The sequence below is a fragment of the Ursus maritimus genome, unplaced genomic scaffold (genome assembly GCF_017311325.1).
Source record: "Ursus maritimus isolate PB19 unplaced genomic scaffold, ASM1731132v1 scaffold_17, whole genome shotgun sequence".
Classification (NCBI taxonomy): Eukaryota; Metazoa; Chordata; class Mammalia; order Carnivora; family Ursidae; genus Ursus; species Ursus maritimus.
This window is the reverse complement of record NW_024424119.1, coordinates 9441660-9453409: the sequence shown is the minus strand read 5'-3', so window position 1 is coordinate 9453409 and position 11750 is coordinate 9441660. Positions and strand designations below refer to the sequence as shown.

At 45.3% G+C, this 11750-nt stretch overlaps 1 long non-coding RNA gene across 1 annotated transcript in view; it reads right to left on the bottom strand.

Annotated features, from left to right (window-relative positions):
* Positions 1 to 2129: 2129 nt before the first annotated feature.
* LOC121103063 overlaps positions 2130 to 11750 on the bottom strand; it is a 12939-nt gene continuing 3318 nt past the window's right edge. The window contains exons 2-5 of the long non-coding RNA XR_005835183.1: positions 10133 to 10221; positions 6403 to 6531; positions 2662 to 2723; positions 2130 to 2355 (exon numbers count right to left, since the gene is read on the bottom strand). This is a non-coding gene — a long non-coding RNA (uncharacterized LOC121103063). The remainder of the gene's footprint in view (positions 2356 to 2661; positions 2724 to 6402; positions 6532 to 10132; positions 10222 to 11750) is intronic.

Below are 11750 nucleotides of genomic sequence, written 5' to 3'. Positions count from 1 at the left end.
TGGGATGGGAGCCGGTCTCAGCGCAAAGCAGCGGCTTCTGGTGACAGCCACTGAGACCTCGGCCAAGGAATGACCCTCCCACACTTGGACATGTAAGAGGTGTGTCCTCAGAACTGCCTGGCCTGGGCGGCTGGTTGGTTCAGTTGTTAAGCATCTGCCTTTGGCTCAGGTCATGATCTCAGAGCTCCCCGCTTGGTGGGAAGCCTGCTTCTCCCTCTCCCATTCCCAGTCCCCCACCTTGTTTCCTCCCTAGCTGTCTCCTCTCTGTCAAATAAATAAATAAAATCTTAAAAAAAAAAAAAAAGAATGGCCTTGCCAGGTGACTGACAGTGGCTAGGGCTGCCGGATTTGACAAATAAAATACAGGACACTGAGTTCAATTTGGATTCCAGATAAACAATAAGAAAATTTCAGTCTAGTAGGTCCCGTATTTTATCTGGCAACCTCAATAGTAACTCTTTCCACGTTTGGTTTCTCTGTGACAGTCCTCTAACTTTTGAACTGGATTTGTAATTTCGCACAACCCTAACGGGTCCCTCCCCACACTGTTTTCTCTCCTACTCATTCGGCCACTCTCCCCACTACTCTAGATCATCTTCTGGAGACACTGTCCTGTTCATGCCACTCTCCACCCAAGAAGCTTCCAATAGTGTCCTCTGACGGCTTTCAGAATGAACCTCTAATTCCACAGGCTGGCGTTCATCCTTATCTTCGCAGCTCTGACTTCCGCTAACCTTTACAGCCCCTGGGCTCCAATCAGAGCAGACCTGGTAGTTATCAAGACACACTCTACAGTTCCAGACATCCTGCCTTTGTTCGCATGGGTCCCCCTCCCTGGAATGCCCTTCCCAGAATGGCCTTCCCCCAGATCTCCACATTTTCAACTTTCATCTGTACTTCAAGGCTAGCTCAAATGCTGTTTTCTCCTTGAGGAGATAAGCCACGTACACCACTGCCCGGCCCAGAATCCCTGACACGCAGGAAGAAGCTGAAATAGTATAGAAAGACATAACCCGATCTGCTCTGAATGCAGAGCTTTCCAGACAGAGGGGATTTTAGCAAACAGTCCTTCCCGGTTCCACAAGTGGCATTAATAGCAATAGCTTGTGTACGACCAACAGGGTTAGTCTTGCTTTTAGCCCTGGTGCAGATGTTTAATTAATCAGGGCCGCCGTCCTTGTTCGCCCTTGACTGGGTTTCCCCCGATGATTACCCACCGGAAAACTCAGCCCTTTAATGCAAACAATGTCCTGATTAGTGTTTTGTGCCGTGCACCAGGTTAGGGGAGTAGGTCCTTCATTAGCGAGCCAGCCCGAACTGCAAAGTTAAGTCCTGAAAACTCAGACCTCATTTCATACATAACTGTCTTCCCATTTTCTCAAGTGTCAGCCCTTTCCATAACTCCCTTTCTTTCTGCCCAACTTTGATTTGGGGAAAGGAAGTTTGCATCGAGTGAATATAGAATAGTAAATTATTCTGACTTCAGCACAGTTCCAAGGCTGACTTGGGTGGTGAAAATGACCTCCATCCAGCCGCATCCCTGCCTCTCCGCGGCCAGGAGCTTGGGTGTGCCCTCCTTTTGTGGGTGGCGTAGGTATTGGTTCATGCAGCCCCTTCCCCTCTCCCTCACTAGAAAGGGGGAGGAAATCAGATGATGAAATGAAAACCTTTAAATAAAATATCATTCACACAAAGGAAAAGAATTTTCCTCTGGGTCATTATCAGTGGAAACCCAGTGAAAAGATAATAAGCACAAGATTCCTGATTAATTAAACATTTGTGCTCTTTGTATGCAATTATTCTGGGTAAAATCAACTCCGGGACATCTGTTTACTCAACCTTGGGCAGAGAAACCACCAAACTACCTCTGCTCTGTATCTCCAGGCACAATGTCAAGGCATAAACTGATAGCTCATAAGCCCGAGGACTAGGCCCACTAGTTTTCTAGGTTGAAAACAGATGACCACGTTACATGAGCAATAAATTAGGAAGGCTGAGTAAACTCGCAGAGGGTTAATTGGGGAAATCTAAAGTGACAATATATTAATATAATACATATTTACCAACATACATAATCGTTTTATGCTACAGAGCAATTAAATGTAGATGATAAACATTTTCATGAATGCTTCAATTAATATTGCCTTTTATCCAGTGTAACCACATTTCTAGCTTTTTCCTTTTCACCCAGTGTCTTAGTCCACTGGGGCCACTGTAACAAATTACCACAGACTGGGTAGCTTAAAAACAACGGGAATTTATTTCTCACCGTTCTGGAGGGGAGACATCCAAGATCAGGGTGTTGGCACGGTCCAGGGAGCGTCATCATCTGGGTTCCAGACTGCTGACTTCTTGCTGTGTTCTCACATGGGGGAAGGTGGCAAGAGCTCTCTCTGGACCCTCTTTTGTAAGGGCACTAGTCCCATTCATGAGGGCTTCACCCTCATGACATAATCACCTTTCAAAGGCCTCACCTCCTAAGACCACCAAGTTGGCAATAAGCATTTCAATAATTCGGGGGAGACACCATTCAGACCGTGGTCCCCAGTTAGGTCTCCAGTTTCAATGATTTTCCTAATGCCACTAACCCCTTCGTTGTCATCCCTGTCTTACCTCCCTCCCCTGGCCATGGAGGCCGAGGAATATCCCTGCCCAGCTTACCGGGAGCCTCGGAATGGGCCGAAGTGGATTCCCCATGTCAGCTGATGAGCGAAAACCACGATCTGTGAATTAAAGAGGATCAAAGTCCAAGAGCAGGTTAAGCAGAAAGTGAAACTGAGGCATAGAAAGTCAAATGGGAGGAGACTGAGGGCAGGCAAGGAGCAAGGGCTGGAGAACCCACTGGCTGGAATCCACATGCCTGGAATGGCCTTTCTGTGACTCTCCCTCTGTAACCAAAGACCCTGGGGAGAAGGAGTCTGGATTACTAGCCAGAGAACCTGTGTTAAATGGAAACAAATGAGCACAAATGTTTGAGGAATTGTCAATGACTGGTTGATTCTCCCTCCTTATCCAATACCAGGTGTATCTTTTAAGACTCCGGCTCTGGTGGGCCAGGGTTTGGGTTTCCTCAGATCCACCAAGGAGAGAATTATAATACCGATATGTTCCCACGTGAGGGGAGAGTTGGATTACCACATCCACCTCTCTGACCCTCGTGCTTTCCAGTGAAATAGGTGAATTAATCACACAGTCTTAGCAGGTGCAGCAGCAAAGATGTGGCTTCAGTTCCTGATAGATAATCTCCACGTGGTCATAATGTGAGGGAAGAGGAGGGTGGACAGATAAGCATTATAGTGAAAGGCTTTGAAATCATCTTCTAAAACCAAGTTGCCCACCAAGGGATGGAATGAAAAAGCAAACAATGCCCTCTATTCCTCCCACCCCAAACAAACAAACAGAAAGAAAGAAAACAAGAAGTGCCTTGGGAATCCATGGAGGTAGACGATCTTTTTTTTTTTTTTAAGATTATTTATTTATTTATTTATTTGAGAGAGAGAGTGAGAGAGAACAAGGTGGGGGGCAGAGGGAGAGGGAGAAGCAGGCTCCCCACTGAGAAGGGCACCTGATGCGGGGCTCCATCCCAGGACTCTGGGATCACGACCCGAGCTGGAGGCAGATGCTTAACTGACTGAGCCACCCAGGGGTCTAGGGAGAAGATCTTTTTTAAAAAATAAAAGAGTACAGCTGCTGCAGATAGAGAGCCTGTGCAAGGGACAGAAATGATTATTTTTGTGAGGTTGTCTGTGGAGTACCAGAGCTAAGGGCAAGCCATGCCAACATGCGGGGCCTCCCAGGGCTACCTCTGAGCGGCTCTAAAGCCCAGGTGCCGTATCGTAGATAAACCTTCTCCATGTTGGGTCCAAGACGCAGAGCCACAATGTCTCTGGTCGCATGAGTTCCCGGAATGGGACTACCTCTTGACATGTGTTCTAGTTCTCAGAATCGGGGGAATCACTCAGGGTACTGGCGGAAGATAAAATCAAACCCATCAAAGAAAGTGGCCCATGGTCCGTGTTCTAGATACTGTCCCTGTTCTGGACCTGAATTCCTAAGCCTGTCTCAACTATCCCTGCTTCTGGCGGTCCAAACATGCCCTTTGAGTCAGCCTCTTGATGCCTTAAGGCAGCCATGATAACAACCAATAACTCTTACTCCCAGGGTGGGCAATTGCCCTCATAGGGGGCCCAGCTCCCTGGAGGTAGATGTTGGCTCCTCTTAGTTCAGAATAATCTCCTTTTAGAGGGGGTGCTCTAGGTTTGATTATGTGGGTCTGGGCCAGTTTGAGATAGGACAGGACTAAGGCATTGTATTAGTTTCTTTTTTTTTTTAAGTTTTTTTTTTTATTTGACAGAGAGAGAGCACAAGCAGGGAGAGCAGCAGGCAGAGGCAGAGGGAGAAGCAGGCTCCCCACTGAGCAGAAAGCCCAACGTGGGGCTCCATCCCAGGACACTGGGATCATAACTGAGCAGAAGGCAGACGTTTAACCCATTGAGCCACCCGGAGACACCAGGCATTGTGTTAGTTTCGTGTAACAAATTACCACAAACCAAACTTAGTAGTTTAAAACAACACAACTCTATTATTTACAGTTCTAGAGGTCAGAAGTCCAAAATAATCTCACCAGGCTAAAATTGACGTGTAGACAGGGTTGTATTCCTCCTGAGGCTCTAGGGGAGAATGCATTTCCTTGCATTTTCATGCTTCTAGAGGCAGCCCGCATTCCTTGGCTCATGTCCCCTTCCTCCATCTTCAGAGCGTGTCACTCCTACTTCTGCTTCCTGCAATACATCTCCTTCTGGCCTTCTCGTCTTCCTCATATAAGGACCCTTGTGATTAAATTGGGCCCACATAGACAATACAAGACAATCTCACCATCTTAAGATCCTTAACCACCTTAGCAAAGTCCCTCTTGCCACATAAGAGAACACATTCACAGGTTCCAGGAACTAGAACAGGGACATCTTTGGAGGACCATTACTCTGTCCAGCACAGACATATCTAAACACCAGAAGGCCTTGGTTGTGACTGACCCAGTGAATTCCTTACAGATCTTGAAATAATCAGTTACTGGAACATTCAGAGTAAAAAACCAAAGCAAAATGTTGAAGCAGCAGCTGGCAGTTGCCAATGAACCCCAGAAATTCATGAACATCTTTGCTTACCCTGGAGGTCTCCCACTTGCAAAAGGCTGACTCCTTGAGGGACTTCATGCAAACATCTTGGCTGGACTGAACATGGCCCACAACTTCCATCTCCAGCCTCACAAATTTATTTCTTTGGACAAGGCCAGAGGTTGTGCTGCCCAAGTCATGGGGAAAAAATTAGGATAGCAACTCTTAAGTCAGTGTGTCAAGGTTCACTGTTTCTCAGGATGTTAATCATTTGCCATACTAAAGATGCCTCAGTCAAATTCAAACAAATTTGAGAAAACACAGTTAAAGTCCAACATAATTAAATGTATTTGAGTCAAAGAGATTTTTTTTATTTGAGGACCTGTCAGAGCCTCAAGCTCTTCTTAAGAGTGTTGTTAGTCAGAGCTAACGAGCCATTCAAATCACTGAAGGAGGAATGCAAAATACAACACACCCCCAAATGTCTTGACCTCAGAACCTCTTAGTAGCAGGGCACCTACTTGGGCCTTCTAGAACTCAGGTTCTATGGAATGGAGTTTGGGAAACACTGAATCAGGATATTTAGACGATGATGTTCTGTCCATGGTTTGATCGGGGCACTGGTAATTCAATGTACAGAAGATTGTTTACCACTCATCAACCTCTTGGATGTGGGTGAAATGCCAGTACCCCAACATCTTACTCTATAAAGGCTTCTGCTGAATGGTGGACAACTGAGCCAGCTGGTGAGATTGAGGAGGACACCACACCCTATTAGAAGCAGAACACTCTGGGGCACCTGGGTGGCTCAGTTGGTTAAGTGACTGCCTTCAGCTCAGGTCATGATCCTGGAGTCCCAGGATAGAGTCCCGCATCAGGCTCCCATCTCAGTGGAGAGTCTGCTTCTCCCTCTGACCCTCTCCCTTCTCATGCTCTCTCTCACTCTCCTTCTCTCTCAAATAAAATCTAAAAAAAAAAAAAAAAAAGCAGAACACGCCATCTTTCTTCTGTACAGAGAAAAAAGAGGCCTAGAAAGAGAGAGAAAGAGCCCAAAGAAGTTTCACCATAAAGAGATCTTTTTAGATGCAAAAGACCTCAATTTCAGGTTCAGCCATAAAGTGTCACCACCTGATGGGAATACAGAACAACTACTTTTTTTTCAGTCTGCAAACACCCCCTGGTTAGATGGCATATTTTTCCAGGAACCCGGACAGAGGACAGCAGTCCCCTTGGGGGGATCTCGAGCAGAATCTGGACAACACGTGTGGTGAAGGGGTGAGGCACTTACCCCAGTCACTTGCCTCTCCATAGGCCCCGTAGGCAAGGGCAGTGCACCCCTCAGAGCAGCCACAGTCACCCAGCCTGGGTGCCCCTGCTGTGGAAATGAACATGCCGTTGCCATCCTGTCAGCTTTGACCTGTGAAAGAGATGGCAGCGATAAGAACATGTGGGAGGCCTCCGGATCCCTGTCACCTCCCTTGAGACTTTCCTGGTACTGAGTCAGTAAATTCAACACCGTCCCAAATGAACAACAGTTTCTTTGTTTCAATGTCTGCCAGAAGATGAGGTTCCATGCCCTCTGGAGCTCACTGCTGGAGGGCCCATCACCTCCTTCCAGTCACGACCACCCTGTCTGCTGCCTATGTGCCTACTTGGTCTTGGTCCAGGGCACTGTCCTAATCCTTTCTCTCCCCAGGGTCCTATGAGAGCTAGCAGTGGAAGTCTCTGGGTTCCCTCCTGCATCAGTCGGGAGAGGCTTCTCAGGCTGCAGTAACAAACAAGCCCCATGTTTCAGTTTTTTAATAAAGCGGAAGTGTATTTTTTGCCCATTCATCTCTTGTCAGCAGGGGCCTCTACCCCACGGCTCGGCTCAGGCTAACAGATCCTGCGCCCTCCAGAGCATAGCCAGTCACATTGGGGGAAGGGAGAGACACGGCAGAACTTGCACTGACTCACAAACACTTTTGCTCACGTTTTTATTATTCATATTGTACATAGCAGCTATTAGGTATTTTTTTATTTTTAGAGAGGGAGAGAGAAGGGGGCAAAGAGGAGGGGCAGAGGGAGAGGAGAGAATCTTAAGCAGGCTCCACACCCAGCGCGGAGGCCGAGGCCGGACTCAATCTCACGACCCTGAGATCATGACCTGAGAGGAAATCAGGAGTCAGACGCTTTACTGCCAGAGCCACCCAGGTGCCCCAGCAGCTATCATTTATTGAATATCTACTCTGGGTCAAGCATTTCACAATCACTTAATCCTCACACAACAAATTTAGCAGATATTTACTTCTCCCATTTTTCAAACAAAGGACCTGAGTCTTTGAGACATAAAGTAACTTATTGCAAATCTGGCAAGTGGCAGAGACTGGCTTTGCGGCCGGCTCTCAACACCCCACTTTTCACGAACATGACTTCCTCACTCAGAGAATTTTCTCCAATTTCTGAGAGGTCATTTATATGAAAAATCTTATAGAAATAGAACAATTAGATCAGTCACCTATTTTAAAAATTGTCTTATTAAAAGAGAACAAATTTTAATGAAAACTGTGAAATATGGCAAAAAGCCCATACCAGTTAGTGTGATACATACATTCCTTTTCACTCATCTGCTGGTGAAATTGCTAGCATATTTCCTAAGCCACGCTTGTGAGAAGAACTTTATTTGTTCAGTAATTCTTTATTTTCCTTTTTTTCCCCAAACATCTCTTGACAAGTCTCTGCATAATTAATTTACATGTTAGAAGAGGCTTTTCGATGCCAGAGCCCATTGATGACTTCTGTGCCTCCCAGAAGCCTCTCATCAGTGACAGAGAGTTTTCCATTGAATTCCTGAGGTCCTTGAATTCATACTCAGGACCAGCAGAATGAATTCACACATTTGTAATGCTTTCAGCTGAGTTAACTGCTTGTCAAAATATTTACATTTCCGGAATATTTTGATGTTTTACGGGGATAACGAAAACAAATATTTAAAATCCAGACTGCTCTGGAAAATCCAAAATATATGGTAGTTATAGGTTGTAGTTGTTCCAAAACCACCAGTTGTGCTTTAGAAAAGAGGGAACCCCCTCCTCCTGGTATTTATATCTTCTTGGTATAAATCAACTAAGTTAACATTGCCCAGCAGAGGGTTATTCCTCTTCCCACAAGTGACATGTCCCTAACTGGGTCTTCTCTCTCTCTCCCACTGCTTACCTAAACCCAGTCTGCCCTTGCAGCTCAACTCTTGCCCTTGACTATGGGGAAACCAGAAACAATGGCTGAAAATACCCAAAGTCTGGGGGTTGTGGGGTGGGGGACGGCCTTCTGTCTTCCTAATAACAGAATTTAAAGTCCCTTCCCTAAGGGATTAGGTTCTATTTAGGATGGCCCCTCCTCCATTCCCCCCCCCCCACCACCAACAGATGTCACCCAATTTACTTTCAGCAGACATTGGATAGGAACCATCAACTCATGTAGATTTGTTCCCATCACTCATGAACATCTGGACATGTTCAATTCGAGGACTTGCCTCTGGTTCTTAGACAGGAGCAGCTGGAGAGAAGAGCTCGGAGCCCGGAACCCCTCCTCTAGGTATGCAGGTCAATATGGCGCAATTCCATAGAAGTCATGGGTTAGGAGTCAGCTCCCAAATCAAAGGCCTTGGGAGAAGGGATTCTAAAAGGAAAGTGTTAATATTTTGTCTTAGCAACAGGTTTTTATTCCCACTTTCTTAAATTAATCCACGACTTTTTAAGATTCAGCTGCTCTTCCAAACGGCCCTCAAAGTAAAAGCCTATTACCCATAGGCAAAATCATTCAATCTTATCTGCTAACTCAGATGACAAAAAGCCATGACTAGAAAGGGATTCCTCTGAAAAGGAATGTTGGTGGCCCTGGGTGATGTCTTCTGAATTCATACCAGCTCTGAAAGAAGGCCGTACTAGGCTTTCCAAGGCCCCAGATCTCCCATAAGCCTCTGTAGCTCCCCAGGTGCCAGCACCTTTCAGAAAAGCATTTGAAGGAGAAAAACTAGAACCAATCCTCCAACTGAGGGAGCTTGGCAAGACCACTGCTTTGGAGCACAACTCCTTGCAGGGCCAGTCCCATGATATCCTGTGCAAACAGTGATCCTTGGGGTTATGAAACCCTGAGAGGCAAGTCGAGAGTAAAGGAGACTTTGATTTATTAATGATAATGTTTAAGTGATCATAATTTATTTTTCAAGGAGTTAATGAATGAATAAGGTCCAGTATCACAGGAGGAGAAAATAATAATTGAATTACCATACTGCTGTATTCAACAACAAGCAATTATCTATTTTTTGTACTTAAATATTCATTGATAGGTGTACAAAGAAACCCACCTTAGATCTTTGAACCCCTTGAGGTTTGGAGCCAATGGGGTCATCCGCTGCCCTATCCCTCTTTCCCCTGGCCTCTAGCAGTGCTAAGGGTGAGGTTATAAGCTTCTGAGAAATAATCACATCATGTCTTTCTTGTGTCTGGCAGCTTCTTTTACATGTTAGCCCAGAAAGGTTACAAAATGACAATTCAGGGGTGCCTGGGTGGCTCAGTCGGTTAAGAGCCTGTCTGACTCTTGGTGTCGGATCCAGGCATGATCTCAGGATCATAAGATTGAGCCTCAAGTTGGGCTCCACGCTGGGTGTGGAGCCTGCTCAAGATTCCCCCTCCCCCTTTCTCTCTGCCCCTCCCCCTGCTCTTGAATAAGTGCATGCTCTCTCTCTCTCTCAAACAACAACAAAAAAAGACAATTCATTTAAGAGGCCATGCAACAGGGTAACAAACATCACAAACAGGTTAAACGTCATTCCATTCTGCCCTCCTTCTCACGGATCTTCCTGTACCACAGAAGCTAGAAAATCTCAAAACTGCATTTATGGCACTACCTGGCAGCTGGGTTTCCAGATGAGATTTCTATTAGAAGGTGGAAGTGAAACAAGGTTGTGTTTTGTGCTCCTTCTGCAGCTCCCACTGGCAAACCCCATGGTGGACTCCGGTTTTCCCGTAAGGACTCACCAGCCGTGGGGTCTTCAGGCAGCAAGGCTTTCTGTGGCCACGTTCTACGGGATGCTCTCGGAGTCATTGAGAGAGCCCACCCCAGGCTTCTGTAAAGCATGTCAGAAAACAAATCTCCATAAACTGGATCAGGTGAATTCTATTCCCTGCTACTGAACCTGACTGATCCTAAGTTCACCCAACCTCAGTTGCAATGGAAGAAATGAAAATTGGCTCTCAAATAGCAAAATGCTTTATTGGTACCATTTGACGCTGGTGCTGGTGCAATGAAACACATATTCTCAACATCGCAGTTGAAAAATAAGTAAAAGCTTTTAAGGAAGCAATTAGGTCATAAGAATCAAGAACCTTAAAAACTCTATAACCTTTGGGGCACCTGGGTGGCTCAGTTGGTTAAGCGTCAGACTCTTGATTTCGGCTCAGGTCATGATCTCATGGGTTGTGAGGTCAGCCCCACGTGGGGCTCAAAGTGGGGCTCCACGTGAGGTGCCCCGTGGGGCTTCAGGCTGGGCATGGAGCCTGCTTAGGATTCTCTCTCCCTCTCCTCCCACCCTTCCTCCCACCTCTCTCTCTCCCTCTCTAAAAAAAAATTTTAAAAATTGTTTTTAAAGTCTACAACCTTAGACTCAGGAATCCTTCTTGGAATTCTAATTTTAAAATATAGAAAAAAGCTGTATGTACTATGAGGCCCACTGCTGTGTTATTTATAATAGCTTAAAAGGGGAAACCAGCTAAAATTATGATCACTAAGAACATAAAATAATCATGTTATTTATGTGACTTGGCCATAGTCACATGGCAGTATGTTTACATGACACTATTAAATTTTAAAATCAAAATAGTACATTTTTTGTGCAGTGTGGTAAAAACTATGACAAAACACTCAAACATGCATAGAAAACATAAAGTCAATATGACAAAGTGAAAAAATTGTGTTGTCTGGGTGAAGAGTCTCCGCAGCATTTTTAAATGTTTTCCCTTTTCTGGTTTTGTCCCCTTAATTTCTTTAATTAAAATATACATTTTTAAACAGAAAAATAAACTTAAAAAAAATTACTTCTAATGCAACCAGCATAAAACCTTTTGTGGTTAAGTTTCTACTGCTCAAATTCATCATTCCCCCTCCCCCATCATCCAATATTTATTAAGCAGACCCTTTAATGTCACAAGGCTCTACTGCCATGCATTGATTTTTATGATCTTACTGGAAAACTGCTAGGTGCGTAGAAAGGTATCTGTACACGGTGTCCGTATGCACATCATATATCACTTCAGATTGCCAGACAGCAAAGAAAAAACACCATAAACACTAATTTTTACTCCTAGATGGATTAGTAATTTGCTAAATTTCCTTGTAATTGCTTCTAATTATTCATTACATTAGAGTAGAAGGGGGTGGCTATAAATTTTCAATGAAAACAAAATTTAAATACAATGCATCCAAAACGCCTCTGCAGACCCAAGCGGCAACCTCTTTTCCTTATTAGGGAAATCCGCCAGACACTGGCAACACATGCTGCTTCCTAATGTGACAGAGGAGACGGAGCCAAGAAAGCCACGCAAGAGTTTGATGCGAGCTTTGTGAGGAGACTGCAGAGGCAGCTCGCCACCCCCCCCC